This window comes from Anser brachyrhynchus (genome assembly GCF_964034855.1).
Source record: "Anser brachyrhynchus genome assembly, chromosome: 16".
NCBI lineage: Eukaryota > Metazoa > Chordata > Aves > Anseriformes > Anatidae > Anser > Anser brachyrhynchus.
In genome coordinates this window covers 7,582,417-7,601,402 of record NC_137734.1, presented here as the reverse complement: position 1 = coordinate 7,601,402, position 18,986 = coordinate 7,582,417, and the positions used below count along the sequence as shown (strand labels likewise).

The window sequence follows — 18,986 nt, the reverse complement described above, 5'->3', positions numbered from 1 at the left end:
ATGATTTAACCTTCTTTAGAGCAAGGATAAACTTTGAAATGAAAACTAACATATGGTCTGCATGCTATTTTTGTAACTTTATTTTATAATTTCTGAGCTGATTTTGAGAGCTGATTATTATTTAACAAGTGAAACAGGCTGTCAGTGTGACTGCTGCGGTGCTCTTGTGGATTAGTTCTCAGTTCTCCAACGCTTACTTCAAAGGAAGCTCTGCAGAAGAGTGTTGTAGGGCCGTGCTGTGGCCTACGGGCAGGGCCGCTTGGGGAAGAATCATAGAATCATAGGATATCCCGAGTTGGAAGGGACCCATAAGGATCATCCAGTCCAACTCCTGGCACCGCACAGGTCTGCCCAAAAGTTTAGACTGTGTGACTAAGTGCACAGTCCTATCGCTTCTTAAATTCAGACAGGCTCGGTGCAGTGACTACTTCACTGGGGAGCCTGTTCCAGTGTGCGACCACCCTCTCAGTGAAGAACCTCTTCCTGTGTCCAGCCTAAACTTCCCCTGCCTCAGCTTAACAACATTCCTGCGGGTCCTATCACTGGTGATAATGGAGAATAGGTCACCTGCCTCTCCACTCCCCCTTGCGAGGAAGTTGTAGACTGCGATGAGGTCCCCCCTCAGCCTCCTCTTCTCCAGGCTGAACAGGCCCAGTGACCTCAGCCACTCCTCGCATGTCTTCCCCTCTAGGCCCTTCACCGTCTTCGTCGCCCTCCTCTGGACACTCTCCAACAGTTTCATGTCCTTCATGCTAACCTCTGACGTGGCCAGCTGTAGCAAGAGCCTGTTAGTTTGTCATTTTTCCTAGCACTAAATTGACTTACACTTTTTTTTATTAAATATTTTGGATGTCAGACTGCATTATATTTCTTCATGAGCTACCGCATTTTCTCTGTGTTTCTTGAGGAGATCCCCCATACTCTATCAAAGAAGATCCTTTCCTCCTTCCTTCCTGTCTCCTAGCCATGCTTTTTCTGTCTTTGCTATGTCCTACAGATACAACCCACAGAATTGTCCAAGAGATCCTCAAACCACAGCTGGCTTCCCCCCAGCTAACAAACCCATCTAATTCACTCATTAATCAACCCAAGGGTACTTTGATGGGCATTCGTCTGCCTTCCCAGGGTTCTGCTAAGTATAAAGAGTAAGAAACCAGAAATAAAAAATCATAATGGAATCTTCTACCTTGGAGAAGACTGGATTCTGTGAAGCTATTGGCCTGGCTAATCTGTCAGGGAAAACAGGTGGATAAATGTGGATGCACTATAAAACATGTGAGGAATCCATTTGCACATTACTATGGATTTTTTTTTTCAAACAAAAACTCCAAGTAAAATGCCTAAGTGTTTCAGGCCTTGCTGTTTCATCTTTTGTATAATGTTTTCTCTATTCCCAGTAGAAACCAAGAGTACACCTCAACTTCACTGCTTCTGCATACAAATATTTGCCTGAAATATATAGCACATTGTAAGGTCACTTGCAACTATGCCTGGAAAAATCACGTAAAAAACTGAGCAAGTTTTCACAATTGAAATTAAGTAGGTCAAGAATCTATCTAGCTTGTCTGGTAATGTGCTCTACAAGCTAATGAGAACTTGAGAGAGGAACCACATGTGTGAGGTTGCCAAGGTGAGCATATATCCTCATTACAAACCAATGAACAGGAGTAGCAGTCTCTGATTTTTGTTTTATCTTTACCCAACAATGTGCTCTAAAAATGCTTTACCCTACCTACAAAACTTTTTGGAATGGGTAGAAGTGTATTATGAATGTAATTAACTGCTCTGGTGATTACAGAATGTATCCCTTCATCTTAATGGGTGGGATGACCAGACATATATACTTATGTACTTACATTTCATTTGTATCTTCAGATAGATAAGAGAGATGTATTAAGTGATTATAGTATGCAGGATATGATGTTTATCCCATAGCTGATTATACCATAGGTGAATTAAGACCTCATTAAGACTTTGGTGTCAGGTCTAGTGCTGACTTGCTTGTTGGATAAAATCATTTCCCATGGTATATAGGTTTTATGAATCATTAAGATATAAAATACTGTTACAAACGCTGCCATGGAATAGGTATTATAGAAGAACAGTAATACATAGTCATAAGGATATATAATTATATGTATGTGTGGGTATATATATAATGTTTAGTCTAGACATCAGTATAATTATGCACAATAAGATGTGACATCTGAGATTCATGTGTGTTATAAATCTTTTTGAAAAGGAAAATGGTTAAGTCTGGGAAAATCTTAATTTTTCCCAGCGTTGCACTGCCTGAGCCTCTTTTTATATGTGAATTCTGAGAGGAAGACAAGGCAAATAATTTATTCTTGAGCCATTTTCTTCTAGTGTCCATCTTCTCATGTGGTCCAGGGCCACGAGTTTACTCTCAAATGTGCAGATAAAGCAAACTCTTTTGTTGTCACCAGTCAAAAGGCCGAGAGCTTGATGCTGCAGAGTTGGAAGACTGCATGGCCTGAAAATAGAGCTGGACCACATAGTCTGGTATTTATAGTGTCCCAATATCTTTTTTCTAAGGGAATTTCTAGGCTCGCTTGTAGAGTCAGGACATGACATGACAAGAAAAGAAAAGATAAAGAAGATCTCCCAAATTGTCACATTTGCAGCCACTTTGGCATAAAAATGAAGGGTCAGATTTCAAAACCTGGCCAGCCTCTTCATGCCTGTAACTTTCAGGAGAACATGAATGGAATTAATTGTGGGTGGAATTTAAGTTATTTATTTGCTTTAAGAATTTAATTTGGGGGAACGAAAACAGACATTTTAGTATTTAATATCTGTCCTTGATTCAGTTACAGAATTTAACCTGCAGGGTTGCAAAAGCCAGAAAGGCCCAGATAAGGACAGGATGAAAATATTGCTCAAAATGAAACCATTCAAGGTTAACAAATTGCAAGACATCTCAAACAATTTAACCAACATATTGCTTGCTCACAACTGTATTTTCTGCTTTGCTGGATTTAACTTGTTTTGACTAGTGTTGAAGGTTCAAACCAGTTGGGGACCACACAGCTTTATATAATTAAACATTAAACTGGTTAGTGGGGTTAAAACTGTTAAATATATAAAACTTCTAGGGCATTCATTTAACAGTGTGTTCATTTCATTTGGCATGTTATTTTAAGTATATCTAAAAAACAGTAGATGCAAAATGCCATGGGTAACAGACAGACTGCAGAGAATAAGCAGAGGACACAGGACGCTCAGATGCTGAAAGTTTGAATCTCTGCAAACAAGGCGTGAGAGATTCACATGCCATGTCAACTCTCAGATGCATTCAGCAAATTCTTCTGACAATAGTGCAGGAGAACGCAAGTGCTTTGTTGTGCATCCTGCTAGAATTATTACATACTGTAGAGAAAAGAAAACAGTGAGAGTCGGTCAATATTTTTCTTGAATTTACTCCTAGTGGTGGAAGCTCTGCCCGAAGTATTCCATTTATGTTTGGAGTTCTGCACTATATCATTGTGCTGCTCTGTAAAGTAAATTTATTCCTGAAAAAAATAAGGCTCTCTGTGTAGTGTATAGTGCTTCCAGGAAGGTCTGAGGGATTAATTGATTTTTTTTTTAACTTGGTGGACAAACAAGAAAATAAAATACTCTGGTTTTGTTCATGTGTTTATTTGCTTTTGTTTTATTTTTATTTGTTTTCCAGGCTTCATTATAATTTTTAAAGTTTTGTTGTTGTTGTTGTTAATTTATCACCTTTCAGAGTGAAATTTCACTTCCAGATGAAATGTTTAAAGGGAATTAATTTAAAAATAGAAAGAAAAAAAAGTTTTGACTTCATACAACTCCATTTTTTTTAATGTATTGTTTTTTGTGGGGTATTTTGTTTTGTTTTGTGTATGTTTTTTGTTTGGTTAGTTAGCCTGTTTTTTTTTGTTGTTGTTGTTTGGTTGGTTGGTTTTGGGTTTTGTTTTGTTTTGTTTTTCCCAGTTGAAATATTTGCAAATCTTCTCATCTGCGAATAATTAGGACCTGGAATGTCATTTTCTTTGGTGACCGAGCTCTGCATGAAAAACTTCACATAGTCCAACACCCACTTCTGTAAAATGCTGATTAAAGATCTCAGTTTTGTTAACTGAATAGCCCGCATGCTATTGGGAGGGTGGATTTTATTTCTCAGAGTAATACCATGTCGTTGTTTGAGTGCATCAGAAGCAATCTATGAAAGGGGAAGTCTTGCATACTTTGACTGTCCTAGACCTCAAGGACCTACTTGGGTGGAAATTTTGTGGCTGACCACTCGTGGTAGAAAGCCAATGTAAGTAGAGTCAGACTATTGCCGAATTCCTGACTCTGGCTCAGCTCTATGTCCGTGAATAAGGATGGGCCAAGGAAGAGTAGTAGCCAATGAAAATATTCCGACATTGGTTCCTGGTGGTCTACCGTCACTGTGTATATCATTTCATTAAACATCTTTGTCATACAATATATAATTCGGCTCCAATCACTTGGGTTTGACTTCAAGAGTAAAGCCAGACCATGGGCTCAATTTAGACCGTATGCTTTCAAATTTCTGGCTTCTTCTGTATTCTAGCAAAAACATTTTTCTGTTGACTTTTTAAAAAACTAAACACATTTCAGGTGAGGTTTTCTTGATGTCTTTAAAGTGGTTAGCTACCAAGCTATCCGCTGCTGCCTACTATTCATTTGTTTGGAAGGATGTTAGGAAACTAGAACTTTCAAGAAAGTAAGTATTGCCCAGAGAGGTCACTTCCCTCTCTCTTCTTTCCAAACATGAATAGGCAGGGCTAAATTTCACTGCTTGCCTTTACACTCCTACTTCCTTACATGTGTACCAAAAAGGAGAAATTGCTGTTACTACACACAAACAAAAAGGTCCTTTTCAGTGCATGGGACGTGTACCAGTTGTTTGTAAGGACTGAGAACGTAGAATGACACAACAGGTGAAAAATTTCTGATTAAAAGAGTTGATCCTTTGAAGATTTCTGTACTCAATCCTATGGACATGAAATTTAGAGCATGAAAAATAATTTTTTCTAATGACCAGTTAGTACATATTTTCAGGAGTGCTAAACTGTAAGTATATACAATCTTCCCCCTCCCACCCCCCCGCCCCGGAAAACTGATATATACTTAGAACACTAAGTGTGGCTAATAGTAATATACAAATGCTTTAAACTTTTAAATATATTTGGCTCCATTCAACAGATCAGTGTGGCGGTTCAGCTCATTAGCATTTGAGCAAATTTGTTACACTTTTAAGGACTGTTTTCAGAATGGCCTAACCCGACAAATGCAGTGAATTCCAGATGCTAATGGCACCATTTATCAAGACAGCACTTTTTAACATAATGCATAAACCTTTCGTACATGGTAGTTTTACTGTGCATTCAATTCCATTGCAATTCACTGCTTCAGGCAGAGGAAATGAAGAACTTAAGCAATGTAAACACACTAGGAAAAGGCTCTTAGATCCGTGTGGCTCCTGGAGATGAAGTACTTATTTCCACAAAATTTGGCTTCTACTCTAAAAGAGTAGGGTGAAGTACTTTGAGGAATCTGGAGTTAAATTATCTGTCTAGGTGTTTTTATATTTCTCCTCTGTGAAGCATCTGAGCATCTATCGAAGCTTCTAAAAATGGAAAATACCATATTTTTTGCAGAGTTCCTTAGAGTTTAAATTTCATTAGGCAAGGGACAATTTTTTTATTTGCTGTTTGCTGGGTTATGTTACAAAACATAGCTCATGTAGACCAAACTTGACTGATATTTTATTGTATTTTGCCTATTTACTCTCTATAGCTACAGGGTACTGCAGGGGTACTCTTTCCTCTCTCTGAAGTTTGGAATAGTACTAAAGTAAGAAACTGACCGTACAAAGAAGAAAAAATATTATTTTGAGATTGATTGTGTTGAAGCCAAGATTAAATGAGAAACAAAAATACAGAAAGAATCAAACAATTTAACATATTCCTCATCTTCCAGTTTACATTACTATTTTTAATATCTCAGAATTTTCCAGTTTTCTTGACATTTGAACATGATCCCTGTGAAACCAGCTTGCCTGTCATCCGAAGCAAACAGCAATGTCCATACTGCTCCCATTTCCTGGACCCAGGACTTTCCGTTTTTCTAGTCTTTTGTATCACGTCAGGCTAAACTGACACTTCAAAATGTAATGACTGCACTCCAAAATAAATTCTGTTACATATTCCTTAAGGAATATTCCCAGGTCTGGAAAGCAGTTAGCTATAGACTTAATTTTACATTTATTCACTTTATCAGTTGCAGGGAGTAGCTCCAGTTTATACCAGCTCATAGTCTGGCCAAAGGGTTATAACTCTTACCAAAGTTAGCGTGAGATCATGGGATTCTTTTTTTTTTTTTTTTCTCCGCCTGTTTTATTCCAAATGCAATTGGCTTCAGGTTCCCATCTCCTATTATTTGCAGTGCAAGAATTTTGGGCCTTGATGCTACAAATGTTCATGCATGTTTAACTACAAGCATATGAGTACTCCCAAATGAAGGCCCTGGAACTCTTCATGTCTTAAGCACATAGTCTCCGATCCTGGAAATTCCTGTGCATATGCTTTTCTTTACCCCCTTGAGCAGTCTCATTAATTTCAGCAGGACTACCCACAGTAGTAAAGTTAAAACACGTACATAAGTATTTGCAGGTTCAGGTCCATAGTGACATTTCTCGTCCTCCAATGTTATTTTATCCCCAAGCCTGTTCATTGTCAAAAAATGAATCTTAAAGTAATCAGGCCTTAAAACTCCCCTCAGACCCCTTCCTGGAACTTATTTTATATTCTGTTCTCTGGCAAGGCCCATGGACAGCAGCAAGACTGTCCTAAATCAAATAATCTTAAGACTCTGACATGAATTGACAAGAGCCAAGTATGGCTGAGCTAAAGCTTAAACCATGCTAAAGTGAATAGTTCTCTCTGCCGTAGTTTAGTTTTAGTAGCATTTTTTTGTACTTCATCTTCCTATCATTATTATTATTATTATTATTGAAATAGAAAATTAGCTGGATGGGAATTATGACTGAGAGAGATCCGAATGCTGAAATGCTAGACTTTGTGTTCTTAATTGACCTGGAAGAGAGGCCTCAGTTGCACTTCTTAGCTCCTTATGTTTTGTAACATTTTATTCCAAATGGGCACTTGAAGTTTGAAGCCGAACAATTAAGTAGTTTCACAGCTTTGGTACAAAAGCCATCTGTGTTATTGAAGTTGTGCTGGATAGGTTTGAGGAGCTGAGAAGCTCGGAGTCCTTGCTGAATGTCAGGGAAATGCTCTTCCATCCCATGTCAGGGCTCTGGGCAATTGCCTCTCATCTGTGGAAGTGCAGAGGCCGTTCTCAGCGAGGCATTGTCCCCCCGCAGCCTGCACACTTACATCTGTTTCCTTCCAAAAGCAGCTGCACAGCGGTAGAGGCAAATATGGTAACAGCAAGAGGGGCAGTGCAGCCTGATGTGCTCAGCTGAAAGGCAGGAAATCCTGACTGCTATTCCTGGCGTATGCATTGCCTGTTCCAGGCCTTAGGCAAGAGTTGACTTATCCAGCATCATCTGTAACAACGAACAATGCACCTGAAAACTTACAGCAACTCACAGGCTTCATTCCTGCTGAAGAAGTGTTAGGCTTTGCTTTGTGAAAATACATTCCCAATGTATTAAGCACATAGGAAACAGTTAATATATATATATATATGTATATATATATATATTTGTAACTTCTTACGTAAGCATGTAAATATGTAGATAAGATGTTGTAACAGGTTTTATCCATCAAGTGCCCACGTAGCTCTGTTCCTCAAGTATGGCCAGAACTGCAGGTGCAAATAAAAATAATTTTTCTTGCAAAGAAGTAGAATTACTCATCAACATATACAGCTGCTTTACATGAATGTAAAATCGTGGTGACTGTGCATTCAAAGGCATGCCTAACTGGCTTAAAAATCAGACTCAAACAATCCCATAACTCTGTAATCCCCAAATATAAACAACTGACATGGATTTTATGTTCCAGTGTATTAGAAGCGGGAAGCATCAGTTGTTTTAAATGGAAACGTAGCAAATTACTGTATCTGAAACTCTGTCACTTGCTCCAAGCAGAGCTCAAACAAATTATGGCTTATCTGAATGATTTCAGATAAAGTTTCGGATAGGATTAACTGTGATGTTCTTTGTTCTCTAAACTTTAGAGCACTTAAGGAGGGGAGCTGGCAACATGGACAAAGTTTTATGATAAAAAATGTAATAACAGCTTTAGAAGAGGAAAGACAGCTGCGCATAAGCAAAGTTAGAATAAACTTGGAATTTGCAGAGATTTTATTAGTGAGTATAGATCCTTCTTGCCCATGTGTACACATGCATGTGAGTGTTTTGTGAGGAAGAGAGAAATATACTGTGGACAGACAATAAGAAAGATCTAAGACTTGGGGTTTTGTTGCTTGCTTATTTTGTTTTCTGCATGAGAAAAGATGATTTATCCTATTTTCAGAAAAAAAAATAATTGAATTTTTAGTTGTATTTTTCCCTCACCATTAAAAATGACTATCAGCTCCCCTGGCCAAAACACATTTTCAAAGTACTGCATTTTTTTCTGTAAGTTATTTACTAAGATTTCTGTAGCATTTTAAAATATCCAGCCTGAGATTCCAGTTTTGGGTTAAGTTAAATCTGAAATCTTCGTATTTGCCATATTTCCAACTCCTACAGGGAGGAAGGAAAAGCAAACAAAAAAGTTAAATAAGTGTTTATTAAAAATGTGCAGATTTTTTTGCAGCTATAAATGAAAGAAGCTTCATTAAATTCAGGGGAGTTAGACCCACTTATGCTAGCAGAAAAGAGGGTCCTTTTTTCTTTCATTTTCAATCATTTTTCAAATGTTATTTTTAACAATTCTACAGGGAGGGGGAAAGTAGGGTGGAAAACAGTTACAGCCATTTTATCACATTTTACTCCTAACAATGCAGTACAAATGAAAAGAAACCATAATGCTCTGTAGAATAATACATTAATCATCATCAGTCGTCATTCAGTGCAATACGTTCTTTCCACACCATGCAAAATATGAACGGATACCCTCATGAGAAGGAGAAATGTCTTATCTAACCGTTCACCTAGTCTGGAATACATAATGGGTTGCAGTGGGGTTGTGTGTTATTTATCATCTCATGTATGGGGCAAAAATCATGGGACAGCTTTCTTTTGAACCAAGAGAGATTTATGAAAGGTTTCACCCCTTAAGGGGTGTGAAATAAAGGGGTTAGAGGCCCATCTAACCAGAATATTTTTACCCAGTGACAGATGAGTTGTTTTCCCTTGAGAAAAAAAAATAATTTCACTGGAAAAAAAATCTTAAGTTATTTTTCATGAAGAACTAGCTAGCTAAGCTTGGTACACTGCGTCTCATCATTGGAAGATTTATTCTCCAAATACATTTAACTGTGTAGCAGCCTGGCTGTGGTCTAGCCTTGCTCCCTCAGGGATGTTCAATGGCCGGACCCCACAAGACAGAATAAGCCTTGTGATGGGGGCTCAGCACACTTCGCCACCTGGAGTCAACAATCTGCCAGGCTATGGAGACAGAAGGGGAGATCTCAAATAGTTTGGTATGAAAACGTGTCCTGGTGGGAAGGTAGGTCAGGGGAGCTTAAGTCCTTTATTCTCCTCATCTGAGCCAGGTCCTTGTGGGACTGCTGCTCCCACTGTGCTCTCTGGTTGTGTGTCACCAGTCTGCTCTGCAGGGCAGCGGGAGAAGGCTCCGGCTGCATGTGGCAGCAGCGATGGCACTGGCTGCAGCTCCTGTGACACGCTGTTGCCCTTCAGGACTTTCATCTAGATCTTTTCCGTTTTATTTATTTATTTATTTATTTATCAACAGGAAGTTGGTGTTTCCTGGAGAAAAAAAAAATAATGAATATTTTTGCAATCTTTGATGAGCTCTTTAGGATTGTTACGCACAATGCGTCAGCATGACGGATTCCACAGCTTTTTGCATAGCTGAGGCAAGTGACTATTTCACAACCTTTCCTCTTTCTTCAGTCTCTAGAAGCTACAGTTCAATCTCAATATTTTCATTCTCCGTTAGGGCTCTGCAGTAATTCAGTGTTCAGAAACTTCAAAACTAATGAAGTATCCCCAAATTATCCCAGATACACTAATGCAATCAAGCTTTGAACTCAAATGGTGGTTTTGTACTCCATGATCTCCAGCAATTCCCTCTCCCTGTTTTTTCACTTGTTTGTAGGTCCCACAGTTACTCCTAACACTGTAAAATTGTTGCAGCTGGAAGCCAGTAGCTGAAAGAATAACAGAAGGAAGATCAGGAGTTTTTTCCTAGAGATGTAACATACAGAAGAATAAAATTAGGAGGCATCTTCCAAATTACTTGGATATTTGTTAAAATTTCATCCAAAAAGATTTGATGAAACTTTTCCCCTAATATTTTTCCCTTGTCCCTCCCACTCTCTCTCGTTCTTGTATAACATATGTGCATATTTATATTTCTACTCTAGTCCTTGCATCTGTCTCATAAATATATCTCATAAGTGTGTGCTTGCTTAGGTATGAAAATACACTTTGTACAATGCTATGTTTGTACTGCTTCCAATCTTCTGTATCTCTGAAAAATAAGTAGGTGCTATACTTATGTCATTTATTGCTATTTGTTTCTTTATGTTGGTTCTTCTTAAAGTGTTCTTCTTATAGCGTAGCTCCAGGGCATCCTTGCATACAGTTGTGATACATAAAAAGCTGAAAAGCACAATTTAAACTGCAGCACCTCATCTGCTCTCTCTGTTTGTTTGTATTTTCCCCTCTGCCGAACATCACATTCCTTTCATTTGGCAATATAATATGATCTACCATAAAGAAATATAGCACAATGGAGGGTGAGTCATTCTGGCTAAAAGCTTAGGGCCAGATCCTCAAAAAAAATCCTATGGGATTGAGTAAGAGCGTTTGCTGAATTGGGAACCTTAATACTCAGTCCTAAACTATGTGTGCTGGCACGGGCTGTCTTCAGTAGCTACAGTGTTTCAGTTTAGGAAGTCATTGCCATTTCTCTTTGCCTTCTGCCAGTTCTCAAAGTCCTTCCTTATTCTGTGCTCCTTGTAGAGTCAATTTACTCATGCTGGAAAGAACCATAGTGTTTAACTAACCCTTATCTATAAAACGGTTACAAGGAAATTTGGAGAGATCTCAGTCTGTGCCTTCCAAAGTCCATGTTAGTGAACTGAGTGGGATTTTTGTGGTACACCTGAAGGACTTCAAAACCTGTCGTACTTCAGCAAAACTCCCCATGGCATTGCTGAATGCTTTGTCTGAATCAGAGTTTGTAGCCCGAAAAGGAGGAAAAATAACTGTACTAAGTTCTTAATATTTGGATACCTTATTGACTTGTGGTGTATCTAGCTGTGTGAGGCAGTCTCAGTGCAAAGGTCTCCAAAGTAAGCAAGCTTTGGAGCTGAAAATACTGAGAAGCCTGGGTAAGAGACAGGCCTCAGTGTCACTGCGCCGTGTACCCAGCTCTCTACTGGGGGATCTCTGCTGTGGCAGGACAGCTTGAGCCACTGGCATGCCCCAGATTCCTTTCCAATACACACCAAACATGGGGAACCTAAGAACCTTTCCCTTGCAGAGTAACCATCCAAAGTGGCCAGCAGAGAGAGACCCAAAACTCTTCGGCCAGCTCCAGCTCCTCGCGCCTGGGCTCCCAGCCTGGTGCCCCTCGTGGAGTGGAGCGTGGTCTGGCTTTGCTCTTCCGCCCGGGGTTATTGCTCTGCCCTGCGGGATGGAACCATCCCATGCCTAACAGGATTTGAAGCCAGTTCTGCCACCTCCCAGGAGAGCACGCCAACAACCAAACCGTTCCTGTTTTGCATGGAAAGACATTAAAGAGGGGATGAGGGAAGACAGAAAGATTAAGTCTGCTGGCTGGGGTGCTGATGCACAGTCTGCGAAGGTTGCCTTCCGCTTTCTTGTCTAATGTATAGTCAAATGCGAAGACAAAGTGGAACAGTTTCAGTGGGAAGGGCTAGAAGACACCCACCTCAGCAGGGAGAGCGGCATCCGGGGGTCCCGCTGTGAGACGGGAGTTAAAATTCCCACTGTAAATCAGGACACGCAGGGGTTTGAGCCTGAGCCTCTGTATTGATGGCAAACAGACTAACTTGTGAGTTCTGTGAAAACAGCAACAATCCTTGATCCACAAGGTCATTTCAAATCACCACTGTTGAATCAGGCTGTGTGGACAAATTTTGGTAAAACTTTTATCTTGTGAACCTTGTAGGGAATTAGATATCACAGTTGCTATAAAGGGCACAGATGATCCTGCAAAGCAACAAAAATCCTGCTTAGCACATTTTATCAGTAGAGACTTAGACATTTGCAAAATCTAGGCTCTTTCAAACTAGCTGCATGAGGTTTCTGAGTATCTTATTTCAGACTCCTAAAGTGTCAGTTAGGTAAGTGTGTCACTTCATGACTAAGCTTTCCAGATTTTACCTTGTTTGGTGTTTTTAAATTCTTCCTGTAGCTGTTCTCCAGTGATTTTTCCTGTTCCTTACGCTGCATCAGTCATATATCAAGTTGTGGCTACTCCCCGGTGGCTTGCAGAGAACAATAACATAGGTGAGAAAATATGCCTGCTCATATATTTTGATTGTTTGACTTTCTCCTATATCTCTCTGGAATATACTTCTACCTGTGTGCTTATTTACATATTAATGTGCAAGTAGTTGCAGACCAACGTATTTAGCAGGACTCAGAAACTGGGGAATAATCTGTAGATAGTAGAAGTATATCATTTTGATTTACAATCTAACATTTAAATGTTCTGAGGTCAGACCTCTGAGAGAAAATAATTCACAACTGGATATATAGCTTCCACAGGCTGTACATTTATTGCCAACAAGTACAACACAGATTGTTTTTTACGCGCCTGCTTTTTATTGCCTTAGATGCTGTTGCAGGATAGTTCACATAAACATTTATATAGGGTTTGGAAAACAGTTGTTAGCGAGGAGGAAGCTTTTGCTGTTTACACAGCCTCCGAACAAAGCCACCGCGCGGAGCTTCCTGTAATTGACATGTGGGCGGGTTTCTTCAAGTCACTGACTGGAAGAAGTGAGTGTCTGAGATTTATTCCTGACAGGACTTAAATTACTGGTAGCCTGACACATTTGTGAACAATTACTAGACACTGAGGTGTTTAAAGTAATGGGTACAGTTTGCTCAAGGGATGGGGAAGTTTTGAAACCATTAAAACAAAATGATTTTCCATTAGATTAGTAAAAAGTGAATGCATATGTTTATTTTTCTAAAATACACGGGTATATTTGACTTCTTAAATATTTTTTCTCTCCAAGTGCACATGCTTAAAAATGCTCTTCGTTCCCTTAACAGTAGGTTACGATGCATTTGTATGAGCACCGGTTAGCTGAGCTTATAGTCACTTCTGAACGTGACACCTGAGCTTGCAGTCTCCCAAAAGGTGAATTCACCGAGGACGTCTTGATTAGAAAAAGGATCTCACTGTTAAGTTGTCCAAAATAATAACAATATCTAGTTTTTTCCCTGTTTTTGTTTATCAATTTGAAAGAAGAAATGTGAAATGTCCTAAAAGTTACTGCCTTATACATTTGACCATTAAATACTGTGAACTTTTATGGGGGAAAAAAGGTTAACTCCCTCATTAATCTACACTACATTTATTCATCCATTTGTAACTCTTCAAGGTAAAAGTTACATTTATTTCCAGCATATGCATTCACTGTTCATACTCCTTCCATTCCTCTAACAGAACCTGGGGCTAGGAAATACACTTCATCCTAATCCCCTCGATTTCCTAGTAGCCACTTGAGAGACTTCTGTCACAAAAGGAATAGGTTATTGCCCCTGGATTGCCACAGGTTTTTAAGAAGCATCCTACATGCACACTGAACTGTGTGTACACAGTTTTATCCATCTTCCCTCATTAATCATGATCTGCTGTACAGGTGCTGTCTCTGCAACTCATGTTATTCTGATGTTCTGTGATAAAAGTGAATAAAAATATTAAAACTACATACATCTACTAATAGTCAAAAATAAAAGATTTAGATGGTGAACATAAATCAGTATTTTTAGAGCAGACTGGTAAGCCTGCTTCACTGCTAGTGTAACAGTTAGAAGCTAAATCGTTCTTCCTGGCTGAGTCAATAAAAATGTTTATACATGTCTTCTGTGCAACGTGGCCACACAGAGAGCTGCAAGAAATGTTTGTTGTACTGGTCGTGGATGCAAAGCTGTGAGTGTTGCTTGCACTGCTGTTGATCCAAGCATTTGGATTCTCCAAGTCAGGCTGCCAAAAATCATGGCACTGGTTTAAGCACGTTAAGATTTCACACACACACACTGTTGGTACTGGTTTTTAATTACTCTTCCAACCACAAGAATATGACAGTACTTTAAAGAAACCAAGAGGCAAAATGCTTATGTAGTCACATTGGCCGTGTTAGATAGGACATCTAACTGTACCCACTGGTTTATTGGTACCCCTGCAATGTCAATGTGACAGTGTTTTCCAATGGGCAGTTTACTACTGTGAAAAATAAACCTTTTGCTTATATTTATTTAGTATTCTTCAGGAATGAATAAGCATCTGTGTGTTTTGCTAGCCTTCCCATGCAGCCTTCCAGATTTCAACAAGACCAGGTATTACCAGAATGGTTTATATCTGCCCCCCAAACACTCAGTTAGAAGGAAAGGATCATTTATGAGGTAAATGAGGACAGAAATGGAAAGCTGTAAACACTTCTCTCCCATCATCATTGAAGTATCCAGCGTTTGACCTGCTAGCAGTACATTACCTGTATTTCCTACTGTTGTTCCTCCTTTGCTAGCTCATTTCTCTAGCCAAAAATAATCTCAGGATTTCTCAAGTCATGGCTTTCAGCTAGCATCCTCTATTGCTCCCACCGGTATCTGTAAGACATTTCTCTGCCCAGTGTCTCACCAGCCTTTGTGTCTCTCCCAGCAAGAGGAAGAATATCAGCCAGGTGGCTCTTCACTGCTGCTGGTTTGAGTCAAAGGTTTTGGCAAAAAGCAGCCAGCAACCTAGCTTATACATAGGAATACGCACAGGTGCATGTAAACATAAAGAACAGAGGGACAACCGTTAAAATATAGTAATATTTGCCATAAAAAGACTGGACTCTCATTGCTGAATGTGAACTTCCATCCCTCAGGTAGATTCTCGTGTACTGCTTCAGGAAATCCCTTTCTTGCCACACCTTCCTCTTTGACACAACTTTTGTTGTAATCCAGCTGGGAACTACCTTTTTATTTATTTATTTATTTATTTTTCTTGTATTGCCATAGGATTAGGAAAATATGAACACAGGCAGTAGGTATAGTTTCTGCCATTAGAGACTCCTTCCAGCTCACTACTTGCTGTAACGCAGCCTTCACCATGAGCAATGAGTTAATTGCTCGAACTTGTTTGCTGGCCTGTTGTGCCACAAAAGTTAAGGGCTTCCAGTCTTACAGACCGTCTCCGGCATAGGGGCAGTGTTTAGACACTGGCAACACATTTTATTTTAATGCACAAGAGCAGTACATACTGCTCTTCTACACACATGGAGAATAAGACAGTCTGTGTCTTTTTGAAGTAATTTCCAAAGTGATTTGCATTGGCTTCATTGTGGTGAGAGCTCCTGAAAGTCTGTCCTGTGTACAGTGTGTAGGACACTGTACACTACATTGGTCAGCTAACCCACTATCTGCTCTTCATTTGAACCTATGTGGAAGATTCTGTAAACTCACAGAGAGTTTTTATTCCCTACTTCTTGCTTTCTGTGTCAGTTCTGGATACATTGAGTAGTAAAACAATTTGTAGCATGCTGTTAGCACAAAGCAATGAAAAATAATACCAAAAATAAAACATGAAACTGCAATGAATGCATCTATTTTTACACACTGTGTTTTGTCTCAAGGAAATTTCAGAAGCTTCAGCAAAAGAACCCAAAACACTCTCAGGGTATCAAATCACCATAGGGATGGCTTTCTCTGTTTTTGCAAATTTCATTATTTTCCTTGTGTATTTGGGGAAAGGAACAAAAAGAACTGCAGATGTTCCAAACTTTCTATGGTCTTTTAAAATAATTCAGGGTGGTGCCTCTGCTGTACACTAACTATGTGCTGTTTTGCTCACATATTCATAAATTTTTCTCATTTGTGAGAGTCACTGAATAGAGCATGTGAATTGTTTTACCCGGTAGGTGGTGGAGCAATAATGAAGCATTGTGATTAAGTAGTGTTGGAACATCTTATCTTCCTCACTGAGTGGGAGGCACCATTAGTAGTAAAAGTAATTACCTGTGTAGAACGTGCTGATTGCATTGAGTATCTACTCCATGACACAAAGAATGTCTTCTCAACTTTAGGGACTTTAAGAGATCTCCATTTACTGCTAATTTCACATTTTAAGCAATAGTGCATAATTCTTTTGATTTTTCTTTGGTGTTGAAATTACAAATAAACTTTGAAAGAGCTTTTTCTCCTCATCAAAATTCTGTCCTTGTCATTGGTAGCTACAAAAAGAGGATGATCAAAAAATCACACGAAAGAACAGGAACTGTAAAAGCAGGGTACGAGCAGGGTACGTGCCCAGGCTGACTTGCCCACTGCTTGGAGGGGTTAGATGACTGTTTTGGGCAACATCTCTAGACAGCTCGTGGTCTCCTGCAGAAGCAGACCGCAGTGCCCTAACTATCGAACAGCATTACTCTATAGAAACGATGCGGATGATGGTTCAGAAACGGGACATTAACACCGAGCATTGAGAGAAGGTCTCAGCTTACAGAAAATCCTTTAACTGGGGATGTGTGGGAGGCTGTTGCCACTGATGGCATCAGTTGCTTACAGGGTTATTCTCACAGAAGCCAATCTGTAGTATAATACACTCTGTCCTAAGGTCTGCATTTCATAAGCATTCATCCATCTGCCTGACAGTTTCCAGTAACTTGGGGAATAAAATATTAAGATATGATGAAAATAAGCGGTTCTTTCTATCATAGGAAAACGAGTTTATTTTCATTTCTTCTATAGATTGTAGCTCTAGTAAGTTTTGTATCTCACATAGCTGTGAAATCAAACCTCACTGCCTATCTTATACTTCAAAAACCTTTTAGCTTCTTTAAGAAACTTATAAAAAGTCCTGGGATCCAAAGGGACCTGTGAGTTTTAAGCTAAGAAAGAAAACTGACAGCATTTGTGGTTTGTTCTAGATCTGATTCAAAGCCTGCTGGAATCCAAACAAAGAGATTCTCACTGAGTTTTAAGATTAATATCTGGGATTTGAACATAATGGCTAACATAAATGCAGTCCTGCTACGCTCCTGAAAAGTACCTGAGCACATTTGTAATAATGTAAGGGTTAGATGACTGTATCGGGCAACATTTGTAGACAGGTAGAGTCAATTAAGGTAATTGACGGAAGAGAAAAGGCCTCGTGAATTTTTCTCTGTTCTCTGTATTACTTTATAGGGGCATTTCCTTTGGTAATTGTAGGAGTATATGAGGTCATAATGATTGGAGACAGGCAGAAACTTTAATGAAGGTGACAAACTGTCACTGAATTGATTGCTTATTTCTCTATCATGTACGATCTCTTCCACCAATAAAAGGAGAACATTTGTTTAAAGAATAGTATGCTTTTAGTCAACAGCCTTAATTTCAGATTGCTTCAGAGGCTTTTGACATTTTTTCTGCTACAAATACAGTTTCTAAATGATGTTTCAAAGTTTGGGGCTTTTTGTTGATGTTTGTTTTTTTTTTATTATTATTATTATTATTTTATTATTTTTACATCTCCTGAGGTTTTGTTTTATTTTATTTTATTTTATTCTATTTTATTTTATTTTATTTTATTTTTAATATCTCTGAATTACAGTAACCTCTTTCTTTGTTGTTATTTGTTTATTTTTGTTGGTTAATCTGTGATGCATTTTTCTCATTTTATATACACACACACACACACACACACACACACATATATATATATACAGTGGAAATATATTTGAAATAATCACATAAAAATTTACAAGTGTTTTTATGAAACAAGTAAGCCCAGGAAATGATTAACACTACGTGAAATTTGGCAGTTTTTTCTTTGCAGAAGTGAATGCAACTTTTTTCTTCAGTATTAGTTTCTGTGGGCTTGGTTTAGCTTGATTAAAAATAAATGAAAAGTCAAAGTGAATTTCAGGCTAAATGGGTAAGTTCCACCCAGTTTTGTGCAGAACCGTGCAACTGCATGTTTTGTGTTTTTAATTTGCAGACTTAAGATTGGCTTCAAATTGGGCCTGAGTTGATTTTATTCTTACTGGTTTCAGAATAAAGTGAAATATCTGAGAAGTCTGGAAAATATTTTGGCAAAGCAGCCCGGAGTTTAACTGAGACCAAAATCAGGCACATTTTGCATAACATGGATTGTATTTCTATAATTTCCAACTGTAATTTAATGATTAAAAAAAAAAAAAAAAAGAAATTTTGTGACTATCTGTTGTTCATTGCTGGTGTTTACAGGAACTAACTGCCTTCAAGGACACCAAGCAGATTTCCATTCCTTACTGTGGCATGAAAACAGGGGACAGAGATTTTACTCATAATAAGAATGTAAGCAGCATGAAAATTTGCACAGTAGGATCCAGTTTAGCATTCTTTTCCTAAATCCTACTATAGTTCAGGACCACTCCTCTTCTGCATGATACACTTCAGTACCACTCAAGGATATGTTTGATAGTCCAATGTGCCCTCATGTGCTTTAAAGCAGGATAATATTAAAGTACCAAATTAGTTGTGCTCCTTAAAGTATTCTAGAATATCTGTGTCTCCAGCTACTAACTGTAAATGAGAACACCTTTATCTTGTAATCAGGTGGTAGATAAATCATTATTAGTGGCAAACTTTTATATTGTGC

At 38.7% G+C, this 18,986-nt stretch overlaps 1 protein-coding gene across 5 annotated transcripts in view; it reads left to right on the top strand.

Annotated features, from left to right (window-relative positions):
- Positions 1-18,986, top strand: part of TSHZ2 (teashirt zinc finger homeobox 2) — a 221,522-nt gene that overhangs the window by 34,064 nt on the left and 168,472 nt on the right. Inside the window, exon 2 of one of the 5 annotated variants that reach the window (XM_080557805.1) lies at positions 12,561-12,655. The exons of the other annotated variants lie outside the window; for them this stretch is intronic. The gene's annotated coding sequence lies outside the window, so the exon portion shown is untranslated. The remainder of the gene's footprint in view (positions 1-12,560; positions 12,656-18,986) is intronic. 5 annotated transcript variants of the gene reach the window in all.